The sequence below is a fragment of the Silene latifolia genome, unplaced genomic scaffold, assembly GCF_048544455.1.
Source record: "Silene latifolia isolate original U9 population unplaced genomic scaffold, ASM4854445v1 scaffold_112, whole genome shotgun sequence".
Lineage (NCBI taxonomy): Eukaryota > Viridiplantae > Streptophyta > Magnoliopsida > Caryophyllales > Caryophyllaceae > Silene > Silene latifolia.
Window position 1 is genome coordinate 344,539 of NW_027413126.1, and position 21,811 is coordinate 366,349.

General features: G+C 36.3%; 1 long non-coding RNA gene across 1 annotated transcript; it reads right to left on the minus strand.

Moving 5' to 3' along the window:
- Nucleotides 1-19,395: 19,395 nt before the first annotated feature.
- On the minus strand, nucleotides 19,396-21,516 carry LOC141637469 (uncharacterized). Its single transcript, XR_012541797.1, has 3 exons — nucleotides 21,423-21,516; nucleotides 21,216-21,322; nucleotides 19,396-19,583 (listed from the first exon to the last, which is right to left on the minus strand). It is a non-coding gene; the product is annotated as an uncharacterized LOC141637469 (long non-coding RNA).
- Between the last annotated feature and the right edge of the window lie 295 nt (nucleotides 21,517-21,811).

Genomic DNA, 21,811 nt, shown 5'->3' on the forward strand with positions numbered 1-21,811 from the left:
CAAAAACACAAAAGAAAACAAAAAGACTTCCGCTTCGCCCCAAATCGCCTCAAGTGGCACGATCTGGTCGGGTTGCACCTAGTACATTCGGATCTTTCGCCTAACTTGAATTCACAATTAAGTCTTCCGCTTCGTATACGCACCACAAAGGGACTAATTACCAAGGATAAATGATTCACACAACGAGTCACAAGGACTAATAAAATAGGACAAATGATTCACACAACGAGTCACAAGGACTAATGAATTAGGGCAAATGATTCACACAACGAGTCACAATGACTAATGAACAAGGACAAATGGTTTACACAACGAGTCACAAGGAATAATTAACGAGGACAAATGATTCACACAACGAGTCACAATGACTAATGAACTAGAACAAGTGATTCACACAACTAGTCACAATGACTAATGAACAAGGACCAATGGTTCACATAACGAGTCACAATGACTAATTAACAACGACAAATAATTCACACAACGAGTCACAATGACTAATGAATAAGGACAAATGGTTTACACAACGAGTCACAAGGAATAGTTAACAAGGACAAATGATTCACACAACGAGTCACAAGGACTAATTAACAAGGACAAATGATTCATACAATGAGTCACAATGACTAATGAACTAACAAGTGATTCACACAACGAGTCACAATGACTAATGAACAAGGACCAATGGTTCACATAACGAGTCACAATGGCTAATTAACAAGGACAAATGATTCACACTACGAGTCAAAGGGACTAATTAACAAGGACAAATGATTCATACAAGGAATCACAAGGACTAATTAACAAGGACAAATGATTCATACAACGAGTCACAATGACTAATGAACAAGGAAAAATGATTCATACAACGAGTCACAACGACTAATGAACAAAGACAAATGGTTCACACAACGAGTCACAATGACTAAATAACAAGGACAAATGATTTACATAACGAGTCACAATGACTAATAAACAGGAACACGTGATTCACACAACGAGTCACAATAACTAATTAACAAGAACCAATGGTTCACACATCGAGTCACAAGGACTAATTAACAAGGACAAATGATTCACAAAACTAGTAAAAGGGACTAATTGACAAGGACAAATGATTCACACAACAATTTTCAAAGACTAATGATTTAAGACAATTGATTCACACAACGAGTCACAAAGAATAATAAACAAGGACAAATGATTCACACAACAAGTTACACTGACTAATGAACTAGAACAAGTGATTCACACAACGAGTCACAATAACTAATGAACAAGGACCAATGGTTCACACAACGGGTCCCAATGACTAATTAACAAGGACAAATGATTCACACAACGAGTAAAAGGGACTAATTGACAAGGACAAATGATTCACACAACAATTTACAAAGACTACTGAACTAGGACAATTGATTCACACAACGAGTCACAAAGAATAATTAACAAGGACAAATGATTCACACAACAAGTTACACTGACTAATGAACTAGAACAAGTGATTCACACAACGAGTCACAATAACTAATGAACAAGGACCAATGGTTCACACTACGGGTCACAATGACAAATTAACAAGGACAAATGGTCAGCACAACGAGTCAAAGGGACTAATTAACAAGGACAAATGATTCACACAATGAGTCAAAGTGACTAATTAACAACGACAAATGACTCACACAACCAGTCACAAGGACTAATAAAATAGGACAAATGATTCACACAACGAGTCACAAGGACTAATGAACTAGGACAAATGATTCACATAACGAGTCTCAATGACTTATGAACAAGGACAAATGGTTCACACAACGAGTCACAACGACTAATTAACAAGGACAAATGATTCACACAACAAGTCACAAGGACTAATTAACAAGGACAAATGATTCATACAAGGAGTCACAATGATTAACGAACAAGGAAAAATAGTTCACACAACGAGCCACAAGGATTAATTAACAAGGACAAAAGATTCACATAACGAGTCATAATGACTAAATAACTAGAACAAGTGATTCACACAACGAGTCACAATGACTAATGAACAAGGACCAATGGTTCACATAACGACTCACAATGACTAATTAACAAGGACAAATGATTCACACTACGAGTCAAAGGGACTAATTAACAAGGACAAATGATTCATACAACGAGTCACAAGGACTAATTAACAAGGACAAATGATTCATACAACGAGTCACAATGACTAATGAACAAGGAAAAATGATTCATACAACGAGTGACAATGACTAATGAACAAGGACAAATGGTTCACAAAACGAGCCACAAGGACTAATTAACAAAGACAAATGAATCACATAACGAGTCACAATGACTAATTAACTGGAACAAGTGATTCACACAACGAGTCACAATAACTAATGAACAAGGTCCAATGGTTCACACAACGAGTCACAAGGACTAATTAACAAGGACAAAAGATTCACACAATGAGTCAAAGGGACTAATTAACAAGGAAAAATGATTCACACAACGAGTCACAAGGACTAAGGAACTAGGACAAATGATTAACACGACGAGTCACAAGGACTAATTAACAAGGACAAATGATTCACATAACGAGTCACAATGACTAATGAACTAGAACGAGTGATTCACACAACTAGTCACAATGACTAATTAACAAGGACCAATGGTTCACATAACGAGTTACAATGACTAATTAACAAGGACAAATGATTCACACTACCAGTCAAAGGGACTAATTAACAAGGACAAATGATTCATACAACGCGGTACAATGACTAATGAACAAGGAAAAATGATTCATACAACGAGTCACAATGACTAATGAACAAGGACAAATGGTTCACACAACGAGTCACAAGGACTAATTAACAAGGACAAATGATTCACATAACGAGTCACAATGACTAATAAACTGGAACAAGTGATTCACACAACGAGCCTCAATAACTAATTAACAAGGACCAATGGTTCACACAACGAGTCACAAGGACTAATTAACAAGGACAAATGATTCACACAACTAGTAAAAGGGACTAATTGACAAGGACAAATGATTCACACAACAATTTACAAAGACTAATGAACTAGGACAATTGATTCACACAACGAGTCACAAAGAATAATTAACAAGGACAAATGATTCGCACAACAAGTTACACTGACTAATGAACTAGGACTAATTCACACAACGAGTCGCAGACTAATGAACAAGAACAAATGGTTCACACAACGAGTCACAAGGACCATAATAACATGGACAAATGATTCACACAGTGAGTCACATGGGCTAATTAACAAGGACAAATGATTTACACAACAAGATACAATGACTAATGAACTAGCGAAAATGATTCACACAACTAGTCACAATGACTAATGAACAAGAACAAATGGTTCACACAAGGAGTCACAACGACTAATGAACAAAGACAAATGGTTCACACAACGAGTCACAATGACAAATGAACAAGGAGAAATTGTCAACACAACGAGCCACAAGGACTAATTAACAAGGACAAATGATTCACATAACGAGTCACAATGACTAACGAACTAGAGCAAGTGATTCACACAACGAGTCACAATGACTAATGAACAAGGACCAATGGTTCACACAACGAGTCACAATGACTAATTATAAAGGACAAATGGTTAAGACAACGAGTCACAAGGACTAATTAACAAGGACAAATGATTCACACAACAATTAACAAAGACTAATGAACAAGGACAATTGATTCGGATAACGAGTCACAAAGAATAATTTACAAGGACAAATGATTCACACAACAAGTTACACCGACTAATGAACTAGGACTAATTCACACAACGAGTCGCAATGACTAATGAAAAAGAACAAATGGTTCACACAACGAGTCACAAAGACCAATTAACAAGGACAAATGATTCACACAATGAGTCACATGGACTAATTAACAAGGACAAATGACTCACACAACCAGTCACAAGGACTAATAAAATAGGACAAATGATTCACACAACGAGTCACAAGGACTAATGAACTAGGACAAATGATTCACATAACGAGTCTCAATGACTTATGAACAAGGACAAATGGTTCACACAACGAGTCACAACGACTAATTAACAAGGACAAATGATTCACACAACAAGTCACAAGGACTAATTAACAAGGACAAATGATTCATACAAGGAGTCACAATGATTAACGAACAAGGAAAAATAGTTCACACAACGAGCCACAAGGATTAATTAACAAGGACAAAAGATTCACATAACGAGTCATAATGACTAAATAACTAGAACAAGTGATTCACACAACGAGTCACAATGACTAATGAACAAGGACCAATGGTTCACATAACGACTCACAATGACTAATTAACAAGGACAAATGATTCACACAACGAGTCACAATGACTAATGAATAAGGACAAATGGTTTACACAACGAGTCACAAGGAATAGTTAACAAGGACAAATGATTCACACAACGAGTCACAAGGACTAATTAACAAGGACAAATGATTCATACAATGAGTCACAATGACTAATGAACTAACAAGTGATTCACACAACGAGTCACAATGACTAATGAACAAGGACCAATGGTTCACATAACGAGTCACAATGGCTAATTAACAAGGACAAATGATTCACACTACGAGTCAAAGGGACTAATTAACAAGGACAAATGATTCATACAAGGAATCACAAGGACTAATTAACAAGGACAAATGATTCATACAACGAGTCACAATGACTAATGAACAAGGAAAAATGATTCATACAACGAGTCACAACGACTAATGAACAAAGACAAATGGTTCACACAACGAGTCACAATGACTAAATAACAAGGACAAATGATTTACATAACGAGTCACAATGACTAATAAACAGGAACACGTGATTCACACAACGAGTCACAATAACTAATTAACAAGAACCAATGGTTCACACATCGAGTCACAAGGACTAATTAACAAGGACAAATGATTCACAAAACTAGTAAAAGGGACTAATTGACAAGGACAAATGATTCACACAACAATTTTCAAAGACTAATGATTTAAGACAATTGATTCACACAACGAGTCACAAAGAATAATAAACAAGGACAAATGATTCACACAACAAGTTACACTGACTAATGAACTAGAACAAGTGATTCACACAACGAGTCACAATAACTAATGAACAAGGACCAATGGTTCACACAACGGGTCCCAATGACTAATTAACAAGGACAAATGATTCACACAACGAGTAAAAGGGACTAATTGACAAGGACAAATGATTCACACAACAATTTACAAAGACTACTGAACTAGGACAATTGATTCACACAACGAGTCACAAAGAATAATTAACAAGGACAAATGATTCACACAACAAGTTACACTGACTAATGAACTAGAACAAGTGATTCACACAACGAGTCACAATAACTAATGAACAAGGACCAATGGTTCACACTACGGGTCACAATGACAAATTAACAAGGACAAATGGTCAACACAACGAGTCAAAGGGACTAATTAACAAGGACAAATGATTCACACAATGAGTCAAAGTGACTAATTAACAACGACAAATGACTCACACAACCAGTCACAAGGACTAATAAAATAGGACAAATGATTCACACAACGAGTCACAAGGACTAATGAACTAGGACAAATGATTCACATAACGAGTCTCAATGACTTATGAACAAGGACAAATGGTTCACACAACGAGTCACAACGACTAATTAACAAGGACAAATGATTCACACAACAAGTCACAAGGACTAATTAACAAGGACAAATGATTCATACAAGGAGTCACAATGATTAACGAACAAGGAAAAATAGTTCACACAACGAGCCACAAGGATTAATTAACAAGGACAAAAGATTCACATAACGAGTCATAATGACTAAATAACTAGAACAAGTGATTCACACAACGAGTCACAATGACTAATGAACAAGGACCAATGGTTCACATAACGACTCACAATGACTAATTAACAAGGACAAATGATTCACACTACGAGTCAAAGGGACTAATTAACAAGGACAAATGATTCATACAACGAGTCACAAGGACTAATTAACAAGGACAAATGATTCATACAACGAGTCACAATGACTAATGAACAAGGAAAAATGATTCATACAACGAGTGACAATGACTAATGAACAAGGACAAATGGTTCACAAAACGAGCCACAAGGACTAATTAACAAAGACAAATGAATCACATAACGAGTCACAATGACTAATTAACTGGAACAAGTGATTCACACAACGAGTCACAATAACTAATGAACAAGGTCCAATGGTTCACACAACGAGTCACAAGGACTAATTAACAAGGACAAAAGATTCACACAATGAGTCAAAGGGACTAATTAACAAGGAAAAATGATTCACACAACGAGTCACAAGGACTAAGGAACTAGGACAAATGATTAACACGACGAGTCACAAGGACTAATTAACAAGGACAAATGATTCACATAACGAGTCACAATGACTAATGAACTAGAACGAGTGATTCACACAACTAGTCACAATGACTAATTAACAAGGACCAATGGTTCACATAACGAGTTACAATGACTAATTAACAAGGACAAATGATTCACACTACCAGTCAAAGGGACTAATTAACAAGGACAAATGATTCATACAACGCGGTACAATGACTAATGAACAAGGAAAAATGATTCATACAACGAGTCACAATGACTAATGAACAAGGACAAATGGTTCACACAACGAGTCACAAGGACTAATTAACAAGGACAAATGATTCACATAACGAGTCACAATGACTAATAAACTGGAACAAGTGATTCACACAACGAGCCTCAATAACTAATTAACAAGGACCAATGGTTCACACAACGAGTCACAAGGACTAATTAACAAGGACAAATGATTCACACAACTAGTAAAAGGGACTAATTGACAAGGACAAATGATTCACACAACAATTTACAAAGACTAATGAACTAGGACAATTGATTTCACAACGAGTCACAAAGAATAATTAACAAGGACAAATGATTCGCACAACAAGTTACACTGACTAATGAACTAGGACTAATTCACACAACGAGTCGCAGACTAATGAACAAGAACAAATGGTTCACACAACGAGTCACAAGGACCATAATAACATGGACAAATGATTCACACAGTGAGTCACATGGGCTAATTAACAAGGACAAATGATTTACACAACAAGATACAATGACTAATGAACTAGCGAAAATGATTCACACAACTAGTCACAATGACTAATGAACAAGAACAAATGGTTCACACAAGGAGTCACAACGACTAATGAACAAAGACAAATGGTTCACACAACGAGTCACAATGACAAATGAACAAGGAGAAATTGTCAACACAACGAGCCACAAGGACTAATTAACAAGGACAAATGATTCACATAACGAGTCACAATGACTAACGAACTAGAGCAAGTGATTCACACAACGAGTCACAATGACTAATGAACAAGGACCAATGGTTCACACAACGAGTCACAATGACTAATTATAAAGGACAAATGGTTAAGACAACGAGTCACAAGGACTAATTAACAAGGACAAATGATTCACACAACAATTTACAAAGACTAATGAACAAGGACAATTGATTGGACAACGAGTCACAAAGAATAATTTACAAGGACAAATGATTCACACAACAAGTTACACCGACTAATGAACTAGGACTAATTCACACAACGAGTCGCAATGACTAATGAAAAAGAACAAATGGTTCACACAACGAGTCACAAAGACCAATTAACAAGGACAAATGATTCACACAATGAGTCACATGGACTAATTAACAAGGACAAATGACTCACACAACCAGTCACAAGGACTAATAAAATAGGACAAATGATTCACACAACGAGTCACAAGGACTAATGAACTAGGACAAATGATTCACATAACGAGTCTCAATGACTTATGAACAAGGACAAATGGTTCACACAACGAGTCACAACGACTAATTAACAAGGACAAATGATTCACACAACAAGTCACAAGGACTAATTAACAAGGACAAATGATTCATACAAGGAGTCACAATGATTAACGAACAAGGAAAAATAGTTCACACAACGAGCCACAAGGATTAATTAACAAGGACAAAAGATTCACATAACGAGTCATAATGACTAAATAACTAGAACAAGTGATTCACACAACGAGTCACAATGACTAATGAACAAGGACCAATGGTTCACATAACGACTCACAATGACTAATTAACAAGGACAAATGATTCACACTACGAGTCAAAGGGACTAATTAACAAGGACAAATGATTCATACAACGAGTCACAAGGACTAATTAACAAGGACAAATGATTCATACAACGAGTCACAATGACTAATGAACAAGGAAAAATGATTCATACAACGAGTGACAATGACTAATGAACAAGGACAAATGGTTCACAAAACGAGCCACAAGGACTAATTAACAAAGACAAATGAATCACATAACGAGTCACAATGACTAATTAACTGGAACAAGTGATTCACACAACGAGTCACAATAACTAATGAACAAGGTCCAATGGTTCACACAACGAGTCACAAGGACTAATTAACAAGGACAAAAGATTCACACAATGAGTCAAAGGGACTAATTAACAAGGAAAAATGATTCACACAACGAGTCACAAGGACTAAGGAACTAGGACAAATGATTAACACGACGAGTCACAAGGACTAATTAACAAGGACAAATGATTCACATAACGAGTCACAATGACTAATGAACTAGAACGAGTGATTCACACAACTAGTCACAATGACTAATTAACAAGGACCAATGGTTCACATAACGAGTTACAATGACTAATTAACAAGGACAAATGATTCACACTACCAGTCAAAGGGACTAATTAACAAGGACAAATGATTCATACAACGCGGTACAATGACTAATGAACAAGGAAAAATGATTCATACAACGAGTCACAATGACTAATGAACAAGGACAAATGGTTCACACAACGAGTCACAAGGACTAATTAACAAGGACAAATGATTCACATAACGAGTCACAATGACTAATAAACTGGAACAAGTGATTCACACAACGAGCCTCAATAACTAATTAACAAGGACCAATGGTTCACACAACGAGTCACAAGGACTAATTAACAAGGACAAATGATTCACACAACTAGTAAAAGGGACTAATTGACAAGGACAAATGATTCACACAACAATTTACAAAGACTAATGAACTAGGACAATTGATTCACACAACGAGTCACAAAGAATAATTAACAAGGACAAATGATTCGCACAACAAGTTACACTGACTAATGAACTAGGACTAATTCACACAACGAGTCGCAGACTAATGAACAAGAACAAATGGTTCACACAACGAGTCACAAGGACCATAATAACATGGACAAATGATTCACACAGTGAGTCACATGGGCTAATTAACAAGGACAAATGATTTACACAACAAGATACAATGACTAATGAACTAGCGAAAATGATTCACACAACTAGTCACAATGACTAATGAACAAGAACAAATGGTTCACACAAGGAGTCACAACGACTAATGAACAAAGACAAATGGTTCACACAACGAGTCACAATGACAAATGAACAAGGAGAAATTGTCAACACAACGAGCCACAAGGACTAATTAACAAGGACAAATGATTCACATAACGAGTCACAATGACTAACGAACTAGAGCAAGTGATTCACACAACGAGTCACAATGACTAATGAACAAGGACCAATGGTTCACACAACGAGTCACAATGACTAATTATAAAGGACAAATGGTTAAGACAACGAGTCACAAGGACTAATTAACAAGGACAAATGATTCACACAACAATTTACAAAGACTAATGAACAAGGACAATTGATTCAGACAACGAGTCACAAAGAATAATTTACAAGGACAAATGATTCACACAACAAGTTACACTGACTAATGAACTAGGACTAATTCACACAACGAGTCGCAATGACTAATGAAAAAGAACAAATGGTTCACACAACGAGTCACAAAGACCAATTAACAAGGACAAATGATTCACACAATGAGTCACATGGACTAATTAACAAGGACAAATGACTCACACAACCAGTCACAAGGACTAATAAAATAGGACAAATGATTCACACAACGAGTCACAAGGACTAATGAACTAGGACAAATGATTCACATAACGAGTCTCAATGACTTATGAACAAGGACAAATGGTTCACACAACGAGTCACAACGACTAATTAACAAGGACAAATGATTCACACAACAAGTCACAAGGACTAATTAACAAGGACAAATGATTCATACAAGGAGTCACAATGATTAACGAACAAGGAAAAATAGTTCACACAACGAGCCACAAGGATTAATTAACAAGGACAAAAGATTCACATAACGAGTCATAATGACTAAATAACTAGAACAAGTGATTCACACAACGAGTCACAATGACTAATGAACAAGGACCAATGGTTCACATAACGACTCACAATGACTAATTAACAAGGACAAATGATTCACACTACGAGTCAAAGGGACTAATTAACAAGGACAAATGATTCATACAACGAGTCACAAGGACTAATTAACAAGGACAAATGATTCATACAACGAGTCACAATGACTAATGAACAAGGAAAAATGATTCATACAACGAGTGACAATGACTAATGAACAAGGACAAATGGTTCACAAAACGAGCCACAAGGACTAATTAACAAAGACAAATGAATCACATAACGAGTCACAATGACTAATTAAGCGGAACAAGTGATTCACACAACGAGTCACAATAACTAATGAACAAGGTCCAATGGTTCACACAACGAGTCACAAGGACTAATTAACAAGGACAAAAGATTCACACAATGAGTCAAAGGGACTAATTAACAAGGAAAAATGATTCACACAACGAGTCACAAGGACTAAGGAACTAGGACAAATGATTAACACGACGAGTCACAAGGACTAATTAACAAGGACAAATGATTCACATAACGAGTCACAATGACTAATGAACTAGAACGAGTGATTCACACAACTAGTCACAATGACTAATTAACAAGGACCAATGGTTCACATAACGAGTTACAATGACTAATTAACAAGGACAAATGATTCACACTACTACGTCAAAGGGACTAATTAACAAGGACAAATGATTCATACAACGCGGTACAATGACTAATGAACAAGGAAAAATGATTCATACAACGAGTCACAATGACTAATGAACAAGGACAAATGGTTCACACAACGAGTCACAAGGACTAATTAACAAGGACAAATGATTCACATAACGAGTCACAATGACTAATAAATTGGAACAAGTGATTCACACAACGAGCCTCAATAACTAATTAACAAGGACCAATGGTTCACACAACGAGTCACAAGGACTAATTAACAAGGACAAATGATTCACACAACTAGTAAAAGGGACTAATTGACAAGGACAAATGATTCACACAACAATTTACAAAGACTAATGAACTAGGACAATTGATTCACACAACGAGTCACAAAGAATAATTAACAAGGACAAATGATTCGCACAACAAGTTACACTGACTAATGAACTAGGACTAATTCACACAACGAGTCGCAGACTAATGAACAAGAACAAATGGTTCACACAACGAGTCACAAGGACCATAATAACATGGACAAATGATTCACACAGTGAGTCACATGGGCTAATTAACAAGGACAAATGATTTACACAACAAGATACAATGACTAATGAACTAGCGAAAATGATTCACACAACTAGTCACAATGACTAATGAACAAGAACAAATGGTTCACACAAGGAGTCACAACGACTAATGAACAAAGACAAATGGTTCACACAACGAGTCACAATGACAAATGAACAAGGAGAAATTGTCAACACAACGAGCCACAAGGACTAATTAACAAGGACAAATGATTCACATAACGAGTCACAATGACTAACGAACTAGAGCAAGTGATTCACACAACGAGTCACAATGACTAATGAACAAGGACCAATGGTTCACACAACGAGTCACAATGACTAATTATAAAGGACAAATGGTTAAGACAACGAGTCACAAGGACTAATTAACAAGGACAAATGATTCACACAACAATTTACAAAGACTAATGAACAAGGACAATTGATTCAGACAACGAGTCACAAAGAATAATTTACAAGGACAAATGATTCACACAACAAGTTACACTGACTAATGAACTAGGACTAATTCACACAACGAGTCGCAATGACTAATGAAAAAGAACAAATGGTTCACACAACGAGTCACAAAGACCAATTAACAAGGACAAATGATTCACACAATGAGTCACATGGACTAATTAACAAGGACAAATGATTCACACAACCAGTCACAATAACTAATGAACAAGGACAAATGGTCAACACAACGAGTCACAAGGACTAATTAACAAGGACAAATGATTCACATAACGAGTCACAATGACTAATAAACTGGAACAAGTGATTCACACAACGAGTCTCAATAACTAATTAACAAGGACCAATGGTTCACACAATGAGTCACAAGGACTAATTAACAAGGACAAATGATTCACACAACTAGTAAAAGGGACTAATTGACAAGGACAAATGATTCACACAACAATTTACAAAGACTAATGAACTAGGACACTTGATTCACACAACGAGTCACAAAGAATAATTAACAAGGACAAATGATTCACACAACAAGTTACACTGACTAATGAACTAGGACTAATTCACACAACGAGTCGCAATGACTAATGAACAAAAACAAATGGTTCACGCAATGAGTCACAAAGACCAATTAACAAGGACAAATGATTCACACAATGAGTCACATGGACTAATTAACAAGGACAAATGATTCACACAACCAGTCACAATGACTAATGAACAAGGACAAAAGGTCAACACAACGAGCCACAAAGACTAATTAACAAGGACAACTGATTCACATAACGAGTCACAATGACTAATGAACTAGAACAAGTGATTCACACAACGAGTCACAATGACTAATGAACAAGGACCAATGGTTCACACAACGAGTCACAATGACTAATTAACAAGGACAAATGATTCACACAACAAGTAAAAGGGACTAATTGACAAGGACAGATGACTCACACAACAATTTACAAAGACTAATGAACTAGGATAATTGATTCACACAACGAGTCACAAAGAATAATGAACAAGGACAAATGATTCACACAACAAGTTACACTGACTAATGAACTAGAACAAGTGATTCACACAACGAGTCACAATGACTAATGAACAAGGACCAATGGTTCACACAACGAGTCACAAGGACTAATTAACAAGGACAAATGATTCACACAACTAGTAAAAGGGACTAATTGACAAGGACAAATGATTCACACAACAATTTACAAAGACTAATGAAATAGGACAATTGATTCACACAACGAGTCACAAATAATAATTAACAAGGACAAATGATTCACACAACAAGTTACACTGACTAATGAACTAGGACTAATTCACACAACGAGTCGCAGACTAATGAACAAGAACAAATGGTTCACACAACGAGTCACAAGGACCATAATAACAAGGACAAATGAATCACACAATGAGTCACATGGACTAATTAACAAGGACAAATGATTCACACAACAAGATACAATGACTAATGAACTAGGGAAAATGATTCACACATTTAGTCACAATGACTAATGAACAAGAACAAATGGTTCACACAAGGAGTCACAAGGACCAATTATCAAGGACAAATGATTCACACAATGAGTCACATGGACTAATTAACAAGGACAAATGATTCACACAACCAGTCACAATGACTAATGAACAAGGACAAATGGTCAACACAACGAGCCACAAAGACTAATTAACAAGGACAACTGATTCACATAACGAGTCACAATGACTAATGAACTAGAACAAGTGATTCACACAACGAGTCACAATGACTAATGAACAAGGACCAATGTTTAACACAACGAGTCACAAGGACTAATTAACAAGGACAAATGATTTACAAAACGAGTCAAATGGACTAATTAAGAAGGACAAATGATTCACACAACGAGTCAACGGGACTAATTAACAAGGACAAATGATTCACACAACGAGTCACAAGGACTAATTAACAAGGACAAATGATTCTTACAATGAGTCACAATGACTAATAAACAAGGACAAATTGTTCACACAACGAGCCACAAGGACTAATTAACAAGGACAAATGATTCACACAACGAGTAAAAGGGACTAATTGACAAGGACAAATGATTCACACAACAATTTACAAAGACTACTGAACTAGGACAATTGATTCACACAACGAGTCACAAAGAATAATTAACAAGGACAAATGATTCACACAACAAGTTACACTGACTAATGAACTAGAACAAGTGATTCACACAACGAGTCACAATAACTAATGAACAAGGACCAATGGTTCACACTACGGGTCACAATGACAAATTAACAAGGACAAATGGTCAGCACAACGAGTCAAAGGGACTAATTAACAAGGACAAATGATTCACACAATGAGTCAAAGTGACTAATTAACAACGACAAATGACTCACACAACCAGTCACAAGGACTAATAAAATAGGACAAATGATTCACACAACGAGTCACAAGGACTAATGAACTAGGACAAATGATTCACATAACGAGTCTCAATGACTTATGAACAAGGACAAATGGTTCACACAACGAGTCACAACGACTAATTAACAAGGACAAATGATTCACACAACAAGTCACAAGGACTAATTAACAAGGACAAATGATTCATACAAGGAGTCACAATGATTAACGAACAAGGAAAAATAGTTCACACAACGAGCCACAAGGATTAATTAACAAGGACAAAAGATTCACATAACGAGTCATAATGACTAAATAACTAGAACAAGTGATTCACACAACGAGTCACAATGACTAATGAACAAGGACCAATGGTTCACATAACGACTCACAATGACTAATTAACAAGGACAAATGATTCACACTACGAGTCAAAGGGACTAATTAACAAGGACAAATGATTCATACAACGAGTCACAAGGACTAATTAACAAGGACAAATGATTCATACAACGAGTCACAATGACTAATGAACAAGGAAAAATGATTCATACAACGAGTGACAATGACTAATGAACAAGGACAAATGGTTCACAAAACGAGCCACAAGGACTAATTAACAAAGACAAATGAATCACATAACGAGTCACAATGACTAATTAACTGGAACAAGTGATTCACACAACGAGTCACAATAACTAATGAACAAGGTCCAATGGTTCACACAACGAGTCACAAGGACTAATTAACAAGGACAAAAGATTCACACAATGAGTCAAAGGGACTAATTAACAAGGAAAAATGATTCACACAACGAGTCACAAGGACTAAGGAACTAGGACAAATGATTAACACGACGAGTCACAAGGACTAATTAACAAGGACAAATGATTCACATAACGAGTCACAATGACTAATGAACTAGAACGAGTGATTCATACAACTAGTCACAATGACTAATTAACAAGGACCAATGGTTCACATAACGAGTTACAATGACTAATTAACAAGGACAAATGATTCACACTACCAGTCAAAGGGACTAATTAACAAGGACAAATGATTCATACAACGCGGTACAATGACTAATGAACAAGGAAAAATGATTCATACAACGAGTCACAATGACTAATGAACAAGGACAAATGGTTCACACAACGAGTCACAAGGACTAATTAACAAGGACAAATGATTCACGTAACGAGTCACAATGACTAATAAACTGGAACAAGTGATTCACACAACGAGCCTCAATAACTAATTAACAAGGACCAATGGTTCACACAACGAGTCACAAGGACTAATTAACAAGGACAAATGATTCACACAACTAGTAAAAGGGACTAATTGACAAGGACAAATGATTCACACAACAATTTACAAAGACTAATGAACTAGGACAATTGATTCACACAACGAGTCACAAAGAATAATTAACAAGGACAAATGATTCGCACAACAAGTTACACTGACTAATGAACTAGGACTAATTCACACAACGAGTCGCAGACTAATGAACAAGAACAAATGGTTCACACAACGAGTCACAAGGACCATAATAACATGGACAAATGATTCACACAGTGAGTCACATGGGCTAATTAACAAGGACAAATGATTTACACAACAAGATACAATGACTAATGAACTAGCGAAAATGATTCACACAACTAGTCACAATGACTAATGAACAAGAACAAATGGTTCACACAAGGAGTCACAACGACTAATGAACAAAGACAAATGGTTCACACAACGAGTCACAATGACAAATGAACAAGGAGAAATTGTCAACACAACGAGCCACAAGGACTAATTAACAAGGACAAATGATTCACATAACGAGTCACAATGACTAACGAACTAGAGCAAGTGATTCACACAACGAGTCACAATGACTAATGAACAAGGACCAATGGTTCACACAACGAGTCACAATGACTAATTATAAAGGACAAATGGTTAAGACAACGAGTCACAAGGACTAATTAACAAGGACAAATGATTCACACAACAATTTACAAAGACTAATGAACAAGGACAATTGATTCAGACAACGAGTCACAAAGAATAATTTACAAGGACAAATGATTCACACAACAAGTTACACTGACTAATAAACTAGGACTAATTCACACAACGAGTCGCAATGACTAATGAAAAAGAACAAATGGTTCACACAACGAGTCACAAAGACCAATTAACAAGGACAAATGATTCACACAATGAGTCACATGGACTAATTAACAAGGACAAATGATTCACACAACCAGTCACAATAACTAATGAACAAGGACAAATGGTCAACACAACGAGTCACAAGGACTAATTAACAAGGACAAATGATTCACATAACGAGTCACAATGACTAATAAACTGGAACAAGTGATTCACACAACGAGTCTCAATAACTAATTAACAAGGACCAATGGTTCACACAATGAGTCACAAGGACTAATTAACAAGGACAAATGATTCACACAACTAGTAAAAGGGACTAATTGACAAGGACAAATGATTCACACAACAATTTACAAAGACTAATGAACTAGGACACTTGATTCACACAACGAGTCACAAAGAATAATTAACAAGGACAAATGATTCACACAACAAGTTACACTGACTAATGAACTAGGACTAATTCACACAACGAGTCGCAATGACTAATGAACAAAAACAAATGGTTCACGCAACGAGTCACAAAGACCAATTAACAAGGACAAATGATTCACACAATGAGTCACATGGACTAATTAACAAGGACAAATGATTCACACAACCAGTCACAATGACTAATGAACAAGGACAAATGGTCAACACAACGAGCCACAAAGACTAATTAACAAGGACAACTGATTCACATAACGAGTCACAATGACTAATGAACTAGAACAAGTGATTCACACAACGAGTCACAATGACTAATGAACAAGGACCAATGGTTCACACAACGAGTCACAATGACTAATTAACAAGGACAAATGATTCACACAACAAGTAAAAGGGACTAATTGACAAGGACAGATGACTCACACAACAATTTACAAAGACTAATGAACTAGGATAATTGATTCACACAACGAGTCACAAAGAATAATGAACAAGGACAAATGATTCACACAACAAGTTACACTGACTAATGAACTAGAACAAGTGATTCACACAACGAGTCACAATGACTAATGAACAAGGACCAATGGTTCACACAACGAGTCACAAGGACTAATTGACAAGGACAAATGATTCACACAACAATTTACAAAGACTAATGAAATAGGACAATTGATTCACACAACGAGTCACAAATAATAATTAACAAGGACAAATGATTCACACAACAAGTTACACTGACTAATGAACTAGGACTAATTCACACAACGAGTCGCAGACTAATGAACAAGAACAAATGGTTTACACAACGAGTCACAAGGACCATAATAACAAGGACAAATGAATCACACAATGAGTCACATGGACTAATTAACAAGGACAAATGATTCACACAACAAGATACAATAACTAATGAACTAGGGAAAATGATTCACACAACTAGTCACAATGACTAATGAACAAGAACAAATGGTTCACACAAGGAGTCACAAGGACCAATTATCAAGGACAAATGATTCACACAATGAGTCACATGGACTAATTAACAAGGACAAATGATTCACACAACCAGTCACAATGACTAATGAACAAGGATAAATGGTCAACACAACGAGCCACAAAGACTAATTAACAAGGACAACTGATTCACATAACGAGTCACAATGACTAATGAACTAGAACAAGTGATTCACACAACGAGTCACAGTGACTAATGAACAAGGACCAATGGTTAACACAACGAGTCACAAGGACTAATTAACAAGGACAAATGATTTACAAAACGAGTCAAATGGACTAATTAAGAAGGACAAATGATTCACACAACGAGTCAACGGGACTAATTAACAAGGACAAATGATTCACACAACGAGTCACAAGGACTAATTAACAAGGACAAATGATTCTTACAATGAGTCACAATGACTAATAAACAAGGACAAATTGTTCACACAACGAGCCACAAGGACTAATTAACAAGGACAAATGATTCACACAACGAGTCAAAGGGACTAATTTACAAGGACAAATGATTCACACAACGAGTGACAATGACTAATGAACAAGGACAAATGGTTCACTAAACGAGCCACAAGGACTAATTAACAAATACAAATGAATCACATAACGAGTCACAATGACTAATAAACTGGAACAAGTGATTCACACAACGAGTCACAATAACTAATGAACAAGGTCCAATGGTTCACACACGAATCACAAGGACTAATTAACAAGGACAAAAGATTCACACAACGAGTCAAAGGGACTAATTAACAAGGACAAATAATTCACACAACGAGTCACACGGACTAAGGAACTAGGACAAATGATTCACACGACGAGTCACAAGGACTAATTAACAAGGACAAATGATTCACATAACGAGTCACAATGACTAATGAACTAGAACAAGTGATTCATACAACTAGTCACAATGACTAATGAACAAGGACCAATGGTTCACATAACGAGTGTGACACCCTCATTTTTAGCGTAAAATAAACACGTAAAATTTTACGGAAATACTGACAGGATATGTTTGTAATTGGTTCAACCAGATAAAACCTGTAATTTTAAAAACTTTTCTAAACCAACCACAAACACTTCCAAATGAAGAGTGCCAAAACCTGCAAATACTAACACCCTAATTTACATAACATGCTAAAGTCGCAAAATAAAGTGATACAAACCAAAATAAGAGAGGGAGACATATGTCCCTTCAAAATATAAACACAACCAAATGTTTAAAGGTTTACTACAAAATAGCCAAACTAAGTCCAAGGTTCTTTTGCTCACTAGCTCGTCTGTGACCCCATCTAATCATCATCAACCTGTCAATCGCATTTTATACAAACACGAAAGCCACAATTCAGTGGGGAGTAACTTCGAGTCTTCCCAGCCACGAAATGTCATATTTAATGTAACATGTAACGTAACATGTAAACCACATCACAAATAATCTAGATATCAAATATTCTAACAAGTGAACTCTAAACTGACCAAATTAAACTATCATGTGAAACATATAACAAGCAGTAATCCAAATTTTATCAATTGTAACCGGCTTGCATCTCACCTATGACAATTCATAAAATCACCAAACAAGAAAGGACAATATATCAAAGATAGGCATAAGTTCTTAGTACGGTCAATAGTCACTCTGTAACTCGAGTCTATACCACGAGGTAGGGAAGGTAATCGAACCGGTATCATGGCTCAGAGGTTCTATCAAAACATGGCCAAGACACAACACAACCCTAGCCTAAAATCTGCGCAGACCTAGACATGCGGATACACACCACCGCACCCAAGACCCACAATTTTTCTAAAACAAAGTGAGTACCCTAAGGAGTCCACCAAAGGGTTGGCTAATACTTGCCGACCACTTACTATCAAAATAAGTAACGAGGTCATGCCCCAACTTGGATATAAACCCACCAAGTCAGGAACACAGAGGCTATCAAGCAGTGAACATACACTCGTCAAGGACTATAATGGCCTATCTATGATGAAGGCCGAAATACTCACCTAGGACCTAAATAAAACAAATCTAGGTCCCAGCTTGAATACTTTAGCCCACACCACACAAGACAAGTAGGACACCCAATTAACCAAAAGAGAGGCAAAGAGTCCAAACTTGACAATATTAAAGGTTTCAGGGAATCTAGGGCCGTTTCTACAACATAAGAAACCATTCAAATCAACCAACAACATATGTGAAATAAAAACATAATAAATGGCCTAAAACAAGAGTAAGGCCAATTATCCAATTTACACAATAATTTCATCCAACCGAATTTTTACCGCAACCCTTTGACACCGCGACAGTACGGGTTCAATCGTGGTGACCAATCACACAATTGACGACATCGATTGATCAAAGGGACTAAGGCTCGATTTTCGGCATAATCATCCAAACATTACAATTATCGCTATAAAATTCATTTTAAGCCTATTCATTACAATTTCATATTATAACCTATCCTAACATGTGCAAACTACTAATATAAGCATAATTTTACCAACATCATTATATCCACTACTAACATTATTCATTTCATATGATTACCCATTTACTACTTATACTAAATATAACATTAATTAACCCGAAACGACGAACAACGCATGAAAAACCGCGAATCAAGCAACAAAGGCCAACCGGGCCAACCCCAAAGGCAGCCGTGGGCCTGCTGGCTCTACCGGGCCTCTTTGGGCCTTGTGGGCTGCCACCCCAAACCCTCCATTTCTCCATTTTTGTTCAGTTTAACATCGTCTGAAGCATCAATTAGTCATTCCCAATTCATTCCCATACTAATATGTGAACTTAAACATACAAAAGACATGAACTAGACATGAATTTAACCCATATTATCATGTGAAATAAACCACTCAATTAACAATCACAAAATCATACAAAAAGCAAAGAATGTGACATTTAATCGTCGAGTAACTCGAAATATAACCTTAAGCTAGAAAAAGGCAAATAACCCTTGAGAAAACCCTAAAAACAGTAGCTACCCATCATCCTCTACTACATAGGAGTCCCCTATATCATCCTCATAATCTTCACCTATTAAAAACAACAAAAACACAACAATAATCACTAAAACCGAAATTATGCCCCAAAATCATCTTAAATCAACATAATGAAAACTGAAATTAAAACATACTAGGATGTAGATCTTGAAGAGAGGATTCCGAAAATATAAATTTTGCGAAAATCGGACTAGAAACGAAGAAATTATGATGAAATTACGATTGTAAGATTATCTTATTATTTTTTTTTTGTGTGGATTTCGGTCAAGAGGCACAAAAGAAGAACAAAGGAAGTCCTAGGAAGGAATGGGAAGGAGGAAGAGGAGGTGTGCCGAGAAAGGAGAAAGAGGAGCGGGATTTGGCGGAATTTCATTAGTCGGTTTTGGCTCGATTCGACGATAATTAGAACCGTTTGTCAAATACAAATTCCGACAAGGCCAAAGTTCTTAAACACGAGATTACAAGAAGATTTAGTACTCATATGACCCATTTCCAAAACCGTTTACCCAATTTTCACAGAGTT